The 15,064-nt window shown below is 37.8% G+C and overlaps 1 long non-coding RNA gene across 1 annotated transcript; it reads left to right on the forward strand.

Moving 5' to 3' along the window:
• Nucleotides 1–12,673: 12,673 nt before the first annotated feature.
• Nucleotides 12,674–13,413, forward strand: LOC110675645. Its single transcript, XR_002499674.1, has 2 exons — nucleotides 12,674–12,876; nucleotides 12,934–13,413. It is a non-coding gene; the product is annotated as an uncharacterized LOC110675645 (long non-coding RNA).
• Nucleotides 13,414–15,064: the final 1,651 nt, after the last annotated feature.

A 15,064-nucleotide genomic window follows, 5' to 3' on the forward strand; every position in this document is an offset into this window, starting at 1 on the left:
ATGACGGTCTCAAGCCAGGAAATAGAAGATGCTAATGTTATCCAACGTCACTTTGGCGGTTGTATCTCGGAAACAACCTCTTACTTTTTAAGTTCAATCACGCCAAAGGCAGCAATTCTACCAAGAGGGTTGACTTGAGGAATGAGCTGCAGCGCTTAGGCAATCATCTATTAGTGACGCTTTGAGACGAACTGCGTGAAATACTGGATCATAGCGGCCAAGCCTGCATATTGATGAGTATCAATGTACAGAGCCTAAATGCTCATGCAATGGATATTGCTACAGACCAAAGCACTGGACCGATTCTATCGATTATCACGATCGAAGCACCCGAGCTATCAAACATCTAATCTACTGGAGGAGTTTGGCGAAACCAGCCAGAAACCAATCACCCAACCAAGCAACACAAGGAAGCAACGACCAAACAAACAAATTCAATCATCTGGCATTATTCCTGGAACACCAAACACTGGTTCTCGGAACCACAGAACGACAAATGGTTCTTTTCAGGACTACCAAAATAAGTCCAAAAAGAGTTAACTTCTGAAAACTTCATCCGATCAATAACAACACAAAACTAGTACACTTACAAATTCATACACTTGACAAATCAAATTATTATTCATCGTAGTTCTACGTCAACCCCGCGGTAATGTAATAGACATTACCCACCCCAATTTTTTTTAACACGCAAGGAAACAAGTACTATGTGTAGTCTTAATTTTCTTCAAACTTAAATCAGTTACATATTAATACATCCTCGAACATCATGAATATTTGTTGAATAAAATGTACAGATTTTTTAAATTTGAAGTGAGTTTGTTTCTACACATTTACTTGTTTCATTGTATCCTTTACAATATTTTATCGCAATTGGCTTGTTTAGGGGTATTCTGTTTTCTACATATTCTGATTCTACGTTAAAAACTGAGTCAGAATCCAAAGTTTCATAATTTTCCGTGCCCTGGAACTATTTTTAAAACACGTTTGAATTTCGTATGGAAATCGCGTTTGAATCACCCCTCGGCAAATTTTACTCCGGGACGAGCTGTCATTATGTAAATGGAAATGTCATTGAGTCGACGGAATAAAATCTATTTTAATCATTTACTATATCGAAATTAAGATAATAAAGCGCAATGAAATCGTGTTACACTTAGAAAAATGTGCTCTTTCGATCAAGCTACAAAAATCTGCGATTTTTTCATCACTAAACAACCCAATTCCTCTAATGGTATAAATGTATCATAACAGTTCAGTATTTGGTTTGAATACCACAAATCACCATAAACCAATAATTATACATACATTACTCATTTTCATTAGAATGTTATGGTTAAATAGTTTGTAAACTGTTTGCCTTACAATTGATTCGGCAAAAGATATACAATATATGCACAGTTTGACAAACAGTCTTCGAAAAAATTTGTTCGAGAAAATCGCCATTTTTATATGGTTACATAACTTAACCGCCTATTCCCCACATTGTTATTTGTCCATTTACTGTTTCCCAGATTGTAAAAACAGTTCGCGGTATTGTTAGTTTATTGTTGCTTTGGATGTTATACGGTACTGTTTAGATATTGTTGTGAATGGTTGTGGATAGTTCGGGTAAATGTACTGATATGGTTCTAGTTTATGCGGGTTATTGGGGACATGTTCGAGCTGCATGCGTCGAACTCATCCAAGTGATCGTAACGTAGAATCTTCTGTGTTGTGCTGGAAAAGGAGCAGTGGAAAGGCTGCAGACGGACGTGAACATAAGCTGTAAACGATTTAAAATTGTATACTCAATATAACCTAAATAATTTGCTCTATTTGCCTTACCGTTATATCAGCATCCATACTAAATCTTTGAAATAATTGTTCTACTAAAGTGCTAGGAAAAATGAAAATTTGAACTCCATAGGAAAAAAGCTAAAGGATTGTTTTGACGTTTCGATCGGGCCAGATTACTGAGCTGTCGGTAGTCTAACTCATTGATTACCGAATAGTCAGTAAAATATTTCACAGACTTCGGTGATATCGTAGATTTACAAAATGTTCGGTAATTTTAATTCACAGCTTACCGAAATTCAGTAATTTTGTTCGTGACGCACTGTCAAAAGCTGGTCAATTACCGAAACATCAGTATTTTTGTGAATTACTTATCGCTTTCGGTGATTTAGATTACCGAACTTATAAAGTCTGTTTAAGTGTGTATATTTTTATAACATTGTAGAATAAAAGTTGACCGATGCACAGAAAACCGATTACGATTTTATTAAAAAATAAAAAATATATAGCATAAATAAAGTGTCCACTTTATAAAATGAACAGTCGTTAATAACAACTCGTCCCGTAGTAAAATTTGTCGAGGGTTGATTCAAAAGTGATATCCATATACACCCTATTCTGTTTTCGCACGGATTTTTCTTACACAGCTGTGCAAAAAAAAAGTTTCCATACATTTTTTCCGCCAAAACCTTATTTATGCCTGAAACGTCGAGAAATGATGTTACTTGTTTTTTCCACGGTTTTTGAAACTGTGAACTGAAAACTTTTTTTGCACGGTACGCATTCCCTGTGCAAAATCAGAATCGAGTGTATGGATGTACTAACCACGATGTACTAACTTCAAACGTGTTCTAAAAATAGTTCCAAAGCTCGAAAAATTATGAAATTTTGGGTTCCGGCTCAATTAAAATTAAAATTAAACTTAGGGCCGATTTCTTCACCTTCGCTTAAGCCGTAAACCACGTATACCCATACGATTAAACCAGGTTTAAGGGCTAAGCGGTGGTGAAGAAACCGCTTATTAGAATAAAAAAATGGAGAAAACTGGATTAGTCCTAATCCCTTAAGGGATCGTTCAAATATTACGTAACGCAACAGGGGGAAGCAGGGGGTCTTACATAGTGTTACGGCCCAGACAAAAATTTAAAATTTTCCATATAAAAGCTGTTACGTGGGGGAGGGAGAGGGTCTAAAATTGAAAAATTTTGCGTTACTTAATATTTGAATGAACCCTGAACAAGCCAATGGACCAATGCACGAGTTCACTAATTTGACGTTTGAGCGGTGCCGAATTCACTGGTTGCCATGGCCCCATAAATAACACGGCACCGCTAAAACGTCAAATAATGAACTAGTGCATTGGTCCATGATCCAACGCACGAGTTCACTGATTTGACGTTTGAGCGATGCCGAATTCATTCGTTGCCATGCACGGTGGTTTGCGATTACCCTTTAATGGGTAAAAATTCACCCATTTCCGCTAGAAGTGCCTCTCCACATTCAATGAGTAAACACGGTTTACTCTTTAACGGGTAAAAGCGGTTTCTGTCAAGGAAAGGGTAATTTTTTATCCATTGTGGAACAGTCGACTGTACTACAAAATGGGTAAAAAAATACCCTTTTTGGCAAAAATATAATGCTAGCCGTTTCAATGAAATGCAAATAAGGAAATTCTATCATGTGAAGTAAAAATATCGAAATCAAACATCGATTTCTTCCGTTTTTATTTAAATCTATACAATGATTGACATTATCATTAAAAAAGGCCTGGACACAGAAGCTGGACGCAGCATTCACATCAAAAGTTGTCCGGTTGAAGTTCTGGAAAAATGAAAGAAATTTTGAATAAATAAGATACAATGGATCATTCAAATAGCTAAAATATCTCATAGATGGCGCCAGCGTAGACTTTTTTTTTTTCTCTCCCTTATTATGGCACAGACCTATTGGTCCATATCGCCAGGTGTGTCAAGTGATGGTTGTCAATTGATGTACGAATGCGAAAAAGTGTATTTTGATTATCTTCTGTCAGTTGCAGTTTCAAATCAAATCAAAAATCACAGATGTTGCAAAAATTAGTGCGAATCGTTTATAAGTTTCAATTCTTCGCGGGAATCACTCAAACATTGGCTCCTATCTCTCTCACAAATTCGGCAATTTGAAGATATTCATCATTTTTTTTAGTTTTCAGGACACTGATGAGGTCGGATTTATTGTCTAGGACAGGATACTTTCGTCTTGTTAAGCTATACCTCGGACAATCGTACAGGATATGGTTCAAGTTCTCTTGTACGTCACAGTATTCGCAGTTTTCAGTACGTATCAAATTCCACTTGTAGAGTCTTTCTTTAGTCGCTGTGTGAAAAGATCTTATCCTTCCTAAAGTAATGGTTTGTGTCGTATTTAAATCCATTTTGTAAAACCATGGCTTTCTATCTACAGACTTCATTATTTTGTAGTGTTCTTTTCCTTTTTCCTGTGATAGTCGTATGTACTCCTTATTCCATTCGTCTGTTAGTTCTTTTCTAAAGCTAATGAGAGAATCGCTAATGGTCAAGGGATAGTTTTCAACGTTTGATTTGTTAGTTCCTAACTTGGCTGCTGCATCAGCTCTATCATTACCTATTATATTGATGTGACCGGGTATCCATTGTATGACTACTTTTTGTAAGTTATTGCAATTGACTATTGAGTAGAATAATTGTACTAGATAGTTTTCAATGTTTTTGTCTATAAGCGCCATACATCCACTTTGTGAATCAGTTAGGATAACAATTTTGAACTGGTTAATACTGATTGCATACTCTATAGCTTCAATTATACCGGCAAGTTCTGCATTCATAATAGAAAAGTTGGGATTTAATTTGAAACTAAAAGATGTTCTATTCTCTTGGTCATAAACGCCATATCCTACTCCATCGTTTGATTTTGAACCATCAGTAAAAATTTTAAAGTGAGTAAAATATTCTTCTCTTATTAGTTTAAGAACCGTTGATTTTTGTACAGCAAGTGGTGTGTTTTTTCTATTTAAATTGGGTATTGTAGGTACTATTTCAACTATATTATTATGGCAACTAATTTCTTTTATTGATTGTATTTTACATTGTAAAACATGATAATTATTCTCTGAAGCTATTTTTTCAAGGTAACTGTGGTGCTTAGGAATTTCGTCTGAACTTATTAATCTTTTTAAATCATTTACTATTGGACTGGTTTCAAAATATAGTGTTTTCAAAAGTTCTTTGTATGCTAAGTATTGTGCTCTATAATGTAAAGGAAATTCTCCAACTTCGGAATAAATAACCTGAATGGGAGTGGATTGTAGATAGCGGCAAGACGTTCTGATTGATAGATTTTGGACTTTCTCTATTTTGGACAAATCTGATTTACAAGCTTTCGAATAGACTGTTAAACCATAGTCTAACTGTGAACGGACTATGGAATTATTAATCCTTTGCAAAATCTTAGGGTGACAACCTCCTTTCTTCCTACTTAACATTTTTAATACATTAATTTTTTTCTTAGTTTTGTCTACAGTGTGAGTAATGTGTGTTTTGAAGTTCAACTTATGATCTATCCAAAAACCTAAATGTTTATGTACAAATTTTATTTCTACTGGAATATTATTGATTCGCACATCAATATTTGATGGCACATTATTTATAAAAACTATTGTCGCTGATTTATCCGGATTGACTTTCATCCCTAAATTATCTAATTCTGTACATAATGTGTTGAGTGTTGTATTCATGTTATTAGTCGTTTCTGTTACATTACTTCCAATTGCAATAACCGAAAAATCATCAGCAAATTGAATTAGTGAACCATCTTCTGTAATTTCATGTAATTTACTAGTGTATATATTAAAAAGAATTGGTGATATCGGACAACCCTGTGGCAAACCCTTATTAGTTGTTTTTTCAATTAATGAGCCATCATTTAATGTTAGTCTAATTGTTCTTTTTCGTAAATAGTAGTATAACCAATCTATTATGTGTTTAGGAAAATTTTTTTCTAATAAAATTTCTAAAAGCTTTGAGATATCCACGTTGTCAAACGCTTTTGATAAATCTAGAAAGGTTACCATTATGCACTTCTTTTCTGCTTTCGCCTTTTCTATAGCATGGATTATGTAATTAACGCAATTAATTGATGAAGTTTTACTTCTGAATCCAAAGGAGTAGTTAGACAAAATGTTATTCATTTGAGTAAATTTTACTATTTCACTTTTAATTTTAATGTTTATTGTTTTCAGAAAGATTGGAATCAAACAAATAGGTCTGTATGAACTAGGTAAGTTTTCATCTTTTCCAGATTTTAATATTGCTACCGTTTTTATCACTAACCAGTTATCCGGAATTTTAAATGTATTCAAAACATCGTTGCACATATTGGTTATTGTTTTAATTAAATCCGTGTTTAAGTTTTTGAGGAAAAAATAGGAAATGTGATCATAGCCGGGTGCAGAACTGTCTTTCTTCGATTTAATTGTATTTATAAATTCGGTTGTGGATATTTTTATAGGGCAGGATGAGGTATTTTCTTTGTTGTAAACTATTTCATTTGTTATGTTTGGAAAATTTAAGTTCATGAATTGAGTTGCTAATTCTTTACTATTTAATAATTTTAAATTATTTTTTGATGGAAAACCTCCACTAATAACTTTAACAGTTGTCCATAACTGTTTGATGTTTAAATCTGGTGTAAGTGTGTCTGTTAAGTCTTGAAAATTTTTTCTCTTTGCTTTCTTAATTTCTGATTTTAGTTTGGCTCTTGCTTTTTTGAATTCTATAAAGTTTTCTATTGTTAAATTTCTAATATATTTTAAAAATTTGTCTTGTTTATCGTCGAATAGTTGTTGAATGTTATCATTCTACCATTTTTTAGGATAGTGCTTTTTATGTGGTTTGTATTTTGTTTTTTCTATTTCGTGAATAAGGACGTTGCTTAGATGTTCCGGAGAGGTTATGCTTGCTGGGTCTATTGCGTTTAAGTTTCCTATTGCCTTTTTCTTATTTATTAGAGTAGAGTTGTAAATGAAATTTTGTGCCTGGTTTATCATTTTCAATATTATTATCTTATGGTCTCCACAAATTTCTTCGTCAAGGACCGACCATTCGGTATGAGGTGCTAGACTTGATGATACTATTGTTAAGTCTATTGCTGAAGGTGAATTATTTGGGTGCCTAATCATAGTTGGTGAGCCGTCATTTAATATAATCAGATCTGAGTTTTCAATAAAATCTAAGATTAATTCTCCTCTTTGACAAGTTTTATTTGACTGATTCCAAACTGAATGGTGTGCGTTAAAATCACCAGCTAATATTGTTTTAATTTTTGTTTGATTTATAAAGTTGAAAAGGTTTGTAAGTGGGGTTTTAAGTTGATTATTATTAATTGGACTTGGGGGTATGTAAATTGAGATGAACAAAAGTGGATTCACTGTATTTGTAGTTTTTATTGCTATTGCTTCAATAGGTTTTATGTCGGGAAGGGTAATTTCTTGAATTGCTATTTCGTTTTTTATTAAAAAGGCTACACCTCCGTAGCCTTTATCTCTAGCCTTTTTGAGAAATTTATAACCTGCAAATTTGGCATCTTCTTCTGGCTTTAACCAAATTTCTGATAAAATTGCTATATCTATTTTGTGTTGTTGTAGTAATTGAGTGAGGAGTGAACGATTAGCTACTGGTCTAATGCTATTAATGTTATTCTGTAGAATAGTTAGATTGCGGACCGGATCCATTGCTATTTTTTGGGTGGTTTTGTAGGTTGTAGTACTTCTGGATTTATTAGTTCATTCAACTGCTCACTAATGCTGATGAGAAACTTATTTTCTGTTCCTTTCGTCGAGTCATTAGTGTCAGTGATGTTTTCTGTGATTTGTTTACGGATTTCTTGGATTTTGTTAATTAGCTTGTTCAAGTTGAGTTGTTTAACTATTTCAATTTTGAGTTTATTTACGATTTGGCTTAATTCGTCTTTTGTTATGTAATTGGAGTCGTTGTTTTTCTTTTGTTTGGTAGTGTCTGTCTTTTGTTCATTAGTCTTTACTGCCTGCTTGTAGCTAATAGTGGGGATTGGTATTTCATGTGTCATGTTTGTTTCCGGTGCTATGGATGGTGGGCCAACTGGAGGGAATTCCGTTAGTGATTGTAGTCTTTGTTGTGTTTGTGATTGTAATTGTCTTGGGTAGAGTTTGTTTGCCTCGTCAAAAGAAAGTTTGTTGAAAGCCATAGCTTTACGGATAGCGTCTTGTCGATTCCTTTCCCTGCAGTTGATGTCAAACGTTTTATGAGTTTCCTTGCAATGGAAACATAGTATGTTCGATGATTTACAGTCTTTACCTTCATGTCCGTTTAGTGAGCAGTTGTAGCATCGAGTTTGTTCGGATTTACATGTTTTAGAGTTATGACCATACCTTAAGCACCTCCAGCAAATCTTAATGGGAAACAAGTAGACCTCAACTTTCCTTGGTATTGTGTAAAGTACAACTTCCTGCGGTAATTTTTCTCCTTCTGCGTAAATTTTGACCGAGAATGTAGGCATTAGCTTGTTTTGGATCATCTTTTGGATTCTCTCGACTTTAGTTATTTTTATTCTTTCGCATTCAATGTTTTCCAATAGTTCCTTGTCCGAAAAAGAGAGTGGTATGTCCCTGATTACACCAATGGTTTCCTGGTACATCTTGGGCACATAGATCTTGTATTTGTATGAGTCTGTCAGTATTTTGGAGTTGATTAAGTTTTCAGCGTGTCGTGGGTTGTCAAACGTGATTTTGTAGCGGGAGTTTCCAGCGGGTTTGAGTTCTTTGTAATTGGTGATTTTGATGTTCATGAGTAACTTAGCTATTTCCATAATGTGTAGTTTGTGTTTGTCATCAGTAGGTTCCATAATGAATGTTTTGTACACTTTATTCTGAACATATCCATCGTCCAGAAAACCATTGGTGTCCTTTTTCTTCGATCCCTTTGTCTTCGCGTTTTCGATTTTTTTCGAGTCTCTTTCCTTAGTTTGGTTGTTGTCGTCATTAGTTTCAGTCAAGTCAAATTCAACGTCATATTTGTTCTTTTGGGTATGCTTGTCTTTTTTCATTTTCTTTTTCTGTAGCTTGTGTTCGTCGTCCGAAGAAGTCTCAATTTTCCTGCGATTAGTCATCGAGGCGTCACTTGCCGACTCATAACCTGTACCGGATTCATCATCGTTTATGGGGCCATAGGCTCCATCTTCGTCCTCATCCATGTCCTTCTACGAGTCTCCAAGGAGACCGTAGTAGAACCTTCACCTACCTTACTTGATCGAGATATTAAAAACCAACGGAGTATGATTCAATTCGTTATTCGCACACGTTTTCACAAATCCACAATAATCAAAATGGCCGAAAAAGCACTTCCGACGAAAATCAAATTTTGAGGTTAGAAATTTTCCTCCGAATGAAATCGCGTCTCGCGCACTGATACACCTGGTATACTTTCCAACCGTCCTGCTCAAAGGTTCGAGGGAGAATGCAGCGTAGACTTGTTATGTCAAACACACACAACGACTGTCAAATTCTAATGTCATTTCAGATTCAATCAGCTGTTATTGTTTACCAACAAAAATCGGGCCAAACGAATCAGTTTGTTTTGTTTTCAAATTTTAAAAGATATATGATCAGAATGGAAAACAAAAAAACTGTGAAAGAATTGCGTGACGAATTAGCTGCACTGGGAGCAAAGAAAACTGGAAGTAAAAAAGTACTTGAGAAAAGGTAAATATTTTGAAAGGATATGATACACCAACTACAGTTGAAGGTGGTTCGACTGATGTGAATTTTACAGTTGAAGGTTTTTTGCAGGCTCGAAAACTGGAATAAACACCACTTGAATTCAACACTTGTTGCTGTTCAACCTGTCCCTGCAACTGATAAAACTGCATTTGAAAACATTAAGCATTATGATGCGATTGAGGACATATGCAGTCAGGAGCTTAAATGGTTAACTTTCGAAGTTGTTAAGCAATACTTCAGTGTACGGAGTGCACTCAAAAGTTTCAAAGAAGGACGAAAACTTCATGTAGCAAATCATTTGCGGCAAGTAGGGTTTGGAAAGGTATTTATTGTTAAGTAAAACTTAAACTGTGTTTTGTGACTCTATTTGAACGTTTTCAGACAACTGTGAACAATATTCAAGTTCGTTGCTTTTGTAAAGCTGCAATGAAAAAAGGAGTGTTGTATCGAGTAATGGTAGAGTTTGTTGGCAGATTCCAACTTGCGGCAGTGGAATACCCTAAAGGAGTTTCGGATATTTGGTGGAGAAATCACACGCGAAGTTACTAACTAAATAACGTGGTTTTAATGAGCGAAAAATATGAATGGAAAAGTACAGTTGCATACTCGGTAGCAAACGAACACAGAATGACCTCTCTGTTGGCGCGCAACACATGGCTCGAGGTGCGTGCCCCGTACATGCACATGTGTGTGTGTGATAGGGTTGTGCAAAAGGAACAAGGTGTGCTTACGGAGAGGTGAGCATTGTCCCCTTCAACACTCCCCCTCAATGCGAAGACGCATTACCTGGTTTGTTCTTATCAAGTCTGAACAGCTTACGCAATCCCTCGAACTTCATGAGACATAGCTTCCTGTCCATGATGCCCGTCGGTGTCAAGCTTGTCGGGGAACGCTCTGTTAGACTTTGCTTGCTGTTGACCGAATCATCTCCTCCTCCGGTTAGAATCCGGTCGTCCTCCGGTTCATCGATTGCGTCGTACCACACGACTTCGTCCTGAAATGACACATTCACCGACGGAGAACCGTTGTCCACGGTTGATTCTTCCTTCGGCACACGTTGAGTTTCAATCCAATAACGGGAATTTAACTGCTTTCGCTGCTGATGCCGACCATCCAAGGCGGTCGGAGGAGTTATCGTGTTGAGATAGTACAACCCGCCATGTTGGTGTCCTGTAGCAACAACTGCACCATCAGCGCTCACTATGTCACATCCATCACCGGTGAATAGTACTCTGAACTTCTTCTGTGCCAACTGTTCGACGGAAATAAGATTTGCTGAAAGTTCTGGCACGTATTTCACTTTGTTCATTTCGATCTTCATGGCGTCGCCTGAACCGTCTATGCCATACAGTACACCACTTCCTTCACCTTTGATCGGAATATTCTTCCCATCCGCCAAAACGACGTGATCACCAGCATATTTCTCCAAGGTCGTGAAAAATGACTTGTCGCTACACATATGCGCACATGCGCCACTGTCGATCACCCAGGAACTCGAATTTCCTCCACCGACGGTGAATGCAACACTCCGCGAATCACTATGTGCTGTTTTCGCTTTGCCACATTCTCCGCAACAGGTACACGAAGAGTCTACTTCTTTCTTCAGCGTGGCCAAAAACTTCCGGCAGTTCCGCTTGATATGACCGGGATTTTTGCAGAAATGGCAGACACGGGATTCGAAGTCCGGTTTGCCTTCCGTGGACCGCAGCGCTTTTTCAATTTTGGCAGATTTACCTCCTTTCCTTTCCAGCTGTCGGTTGTACTCGTCGATCAATCTCGATTTAACAACATCGAGCGAGACATCGTCGTCTGAGCGACTGTCCAATGCGGTAACTAGACCGTCAAATGACGGCGGGAGGCTTCGGAGTAGCATGCATATTTTGGTATCCTTATCCAAGGTCGTACCAGCCGCATCGAGACGATCGAAAAGATCGTCAAAATCACGTAGATGTGCTTCAACATCACCGTCTTCCGCGAGATCACAGGCACATAACTTTTTCAAGAGCGACACCCGAACCGATCGTGTCGTCTTTTGATGGTATCGCTTCAACGCATCGTACACATCACGCGCGAGGACACAATTTTTAACCAACGGTAACTGACTGTCTTCGAGAAGCAAGATGATCGTCGCTTTGGCCTTTCTGTTGTCTTTCTTCCATTCATCGGTACGATCTTCTTCTTCTTCGAACACCGGCTCGTCGATAACGTACCACAAATCGTCACGAGCCAATAACATCTCCACACGCACTTTCCATGTTTGCCAGTTGGAACCATTTAATTTCGGAATCGAGAATTTTGCGTCACTCATTCTGACCGGCAAAAACTTTTTTTTTTTTTTTTACTCGGGTGATCAGTCAACACACTAACCGAACCGGTTGGCAACCACTTTGTTGTTGTTCACCTGCTCCAGCTCCACTCGGCACTTCTTCTTTCTCTTCCCTTCCTCGAGCGGCGGCGGCTAGATGCACTGGGGAACACACTTTGCTTCTTCTTCTTCTTCAAGCGATGATGCTTGACACACTGTCTCTTTCTCCACCTGGAGAAGCAATCACTATTCTTCGAATGACTGTGATTCGGAACACCTTCCCTTTCTCCCCCTGGAGAAGTAATCACTTTTACACACTTTTATCGAGCGTCCCTTGCACGGAAATCGCTTTTCTCTCTACCCGGAGAAGCAAACACTCTTCGTCACTTTCTTCGAGCACTAGCTCGGAAAACAATTTTCTTCACCCTCACCTGGAGTGGAACACCTGTCCGCAACTCGTTGCTATACTTTTCACTCCACGACGCGGCACCTTCCGAGCTGACGCAGCAGCGGAAAAAATAACGCACGACGACCAATTCGGCTCTTCCCGGCCGAATCTTTCCACACAAATTTTCTTCCTTTCTGGGTCGCTTGCTGGGGCCAAAACCTGTTGGCAGATTCCAACTTGCGGCAGTGGAATACCCTAAAGGAGTTTCGGATATTTGGTGGAGAAATCACACGCGAAGTTATTAACTAAATAACGTGGTTTTAATGAGCGAAAAATAAGAATGGAAAAGTACAGTTGCATACTCGGTAGCAAACGAACACAGAATGACCTCTCTGTTGGCGCGCAACACATGGCTCGAGGTGCGTGCCCCGTACATGCACATGTGTGTGTGTGATAGGGTTGTGCAAAAGGAACAAGGTGTGCTTACGGAGAGGTGAGCATTGTCCCCTTCAACAGAGTTGACGATTACAGAGATCATCGCAAAATCGACATGCACATGTCCCGCTGGGCAAGGAAACTCAGCGGCTTGCAAGCATGTAGCTGCTTTACTTCTTTGCCTGGAATGTTACTTAGAAACCGGTATATTTCTGTGAACAAAACCACGTCTTTTTGAAATTAAAGCATCCTTGTTTTTAGGCACGATTTTCACTGGAGCATCGTGTACTTCTGAATTGCAGCAGTGGCATAAACCTCCCAAGTTAGTAGACGAGCAGTTGTATGGTACACTGATCGATGAACTGTTTCCTGCAAAACTTAGTGGTCCTTCGCCAGCAACGAGTTTCCTAAGCTCCAGTCCATGCGAGAGTTTTACTACATTTGCGGTGAATGCCTCTATCAATCACCGATTACATACTAGTTTCAATACTCACCGAAACTGCAATTTGATTGCCCTTTTTCATGACCATGACTACGCTACGGCACCGTTCGTGGATTATGTTAATTCCATTAACATGGTATCGGAGGAACAAATAGATGGTATTGAAAAGCAAACATTAAACCAATCTGGTTCCACTTCATGGTTTGAGTATCGAAAATCCAGATTGACCGCTTCGAACATACACAGTATCATAACTGCGATGGAAACCAGCGATAGAAATATGAGGCCTCCTAGTACCGTGCCATCAAAAAAGAATTTCGACAATCTTAGTGACTATAACCTACCACAGCTAGCTTGGGGGAAAGAAAAAGAAGACGTGGCGTTTGATTTGATCAAATCCACCCATGCAATGTACAACTTCCGAAAATGTGGTCTGTTCATTGACAAAAATCGCAATTATCTGGCTGGCTCCCCGGACGGCATTAGCGAATGTCGAAAAGTTGTATTATGTATCCGGTAGAAATCAAGACCAACATTTATTTATTATTATTGTTTTCTCGGGCCCCGTGCGTCGCAGCTAATATGTGAATAGTGCGCTGTGTTCATAAACATCGTAAGAATGCAGCGCCACACATGCCATTATGACAGTTATGTCGGGAACGAGTCACACGTCGCGTGTCCCACACGCGCGTTCCGATTTGGTGGGCGCGCGACAATACTTGAAATCAAGGCACCTTATGGCGTTAGAAATCAGGCTCCATCAAGTGCGTCATGTTGGGATAAGGAAGGGAAATTGAAAAGAAAGCATCCATACTATTCTCAAGTTCAATACCAGATGTACGTAACCAACGCCGAATCCTGTATTTTTGCTGTTTATACGTTGAACGGAATAAAAACCGAAAAAGTGGACTTTGATAATCGGTTCATTGCATCAACTATTGATCAGATTGACAAATATTACAAAAACGTTTTCTGCGAGCAGTTTTGTGTAAGGTTTGGAATCAAATTTTGAAGAACTTATTTGTGGTAGCGTTAGTATTTATAAGTGAAATAAAAAGAGAACCCACAGTATATCATATTTTATTCTAGATAAAACTTAACAATGTCTTAACTTAACCTAAATACATTTAAAAAAAACGTACAAAAATGCATAACGTAGGGAAACAAAACTAAATGATATTACTTGTTTGAACCTTGGTTCAAAAAAGTAACACCTTTGCAAATTGGTCTCTTAAAATTTGTTAATTTAAAAATAACATTAACAATTTTTGTAGAAAACGGAAATAAAAATCTACTTATTTTTTGTGTTAGAATGCGGTTATCTTTGGTCAATCCAATTAACCTTTCTACCTCTACCCTACGACTAGCTATGGCTCTCGTATTGGCTACGTCTGCTTCTGAAAGTTGATCTCTCTTCTTCGAAGGAGGTTTGTTCAAAATAATACCTTTATCTTCCATTATATCATTGCTCTCAAAGCCTCTGTCAGCTAAAACATAATCACCTGACTTCAATAGATCTAATAAACCAGACTTTTCCACAATTGTATCGTCAGTTGCTGAACCACCGAACAATGGACTTACAAATATTATCAGACCATTTTCGTCAATAGCAACCATTACTTTAAAAGTGTTACGGTGCTTATATGTGGACCACGTAATCTGTTGTTTCAGCACTTCAGAAGGTTTATCAATCATGAACTCATATTCATATTGATGGTTGCTGAAGTGTTGGCTGCAGATTCGAGCTGTCGATACACTCTCCGGAACTTGGTCTGGCACTAGGACGGACAACCACGCTGACAATCGATTTGGTTCCTTCGGAAATGCGTGCAAAATTATTTTTTTTATTCAATTCGTGTCGTTTTACTCCGCAAATACAGCAGTAGCTTGCCATTTCACCGACTTTAATTGCTCAGATTCTTGTGAATTTTGTTTTTGTTTTGATTTGAA

Source organism: Aedes aegypti, chromosome 2, assembly GCF_002204515.2.
Source record: "Aedes aegypti strain LVP_AGWG chromosome 2, AaegL5.0 Primary Assembly, whole genome shotgun sequence".
NCBI classification, from domain to species: domain Eukaryota; kingdom Metazoa; phylum Arthropoda; class Insecta; order Diptera; family Culicidae; genus Aedes; species Aedes aegypti.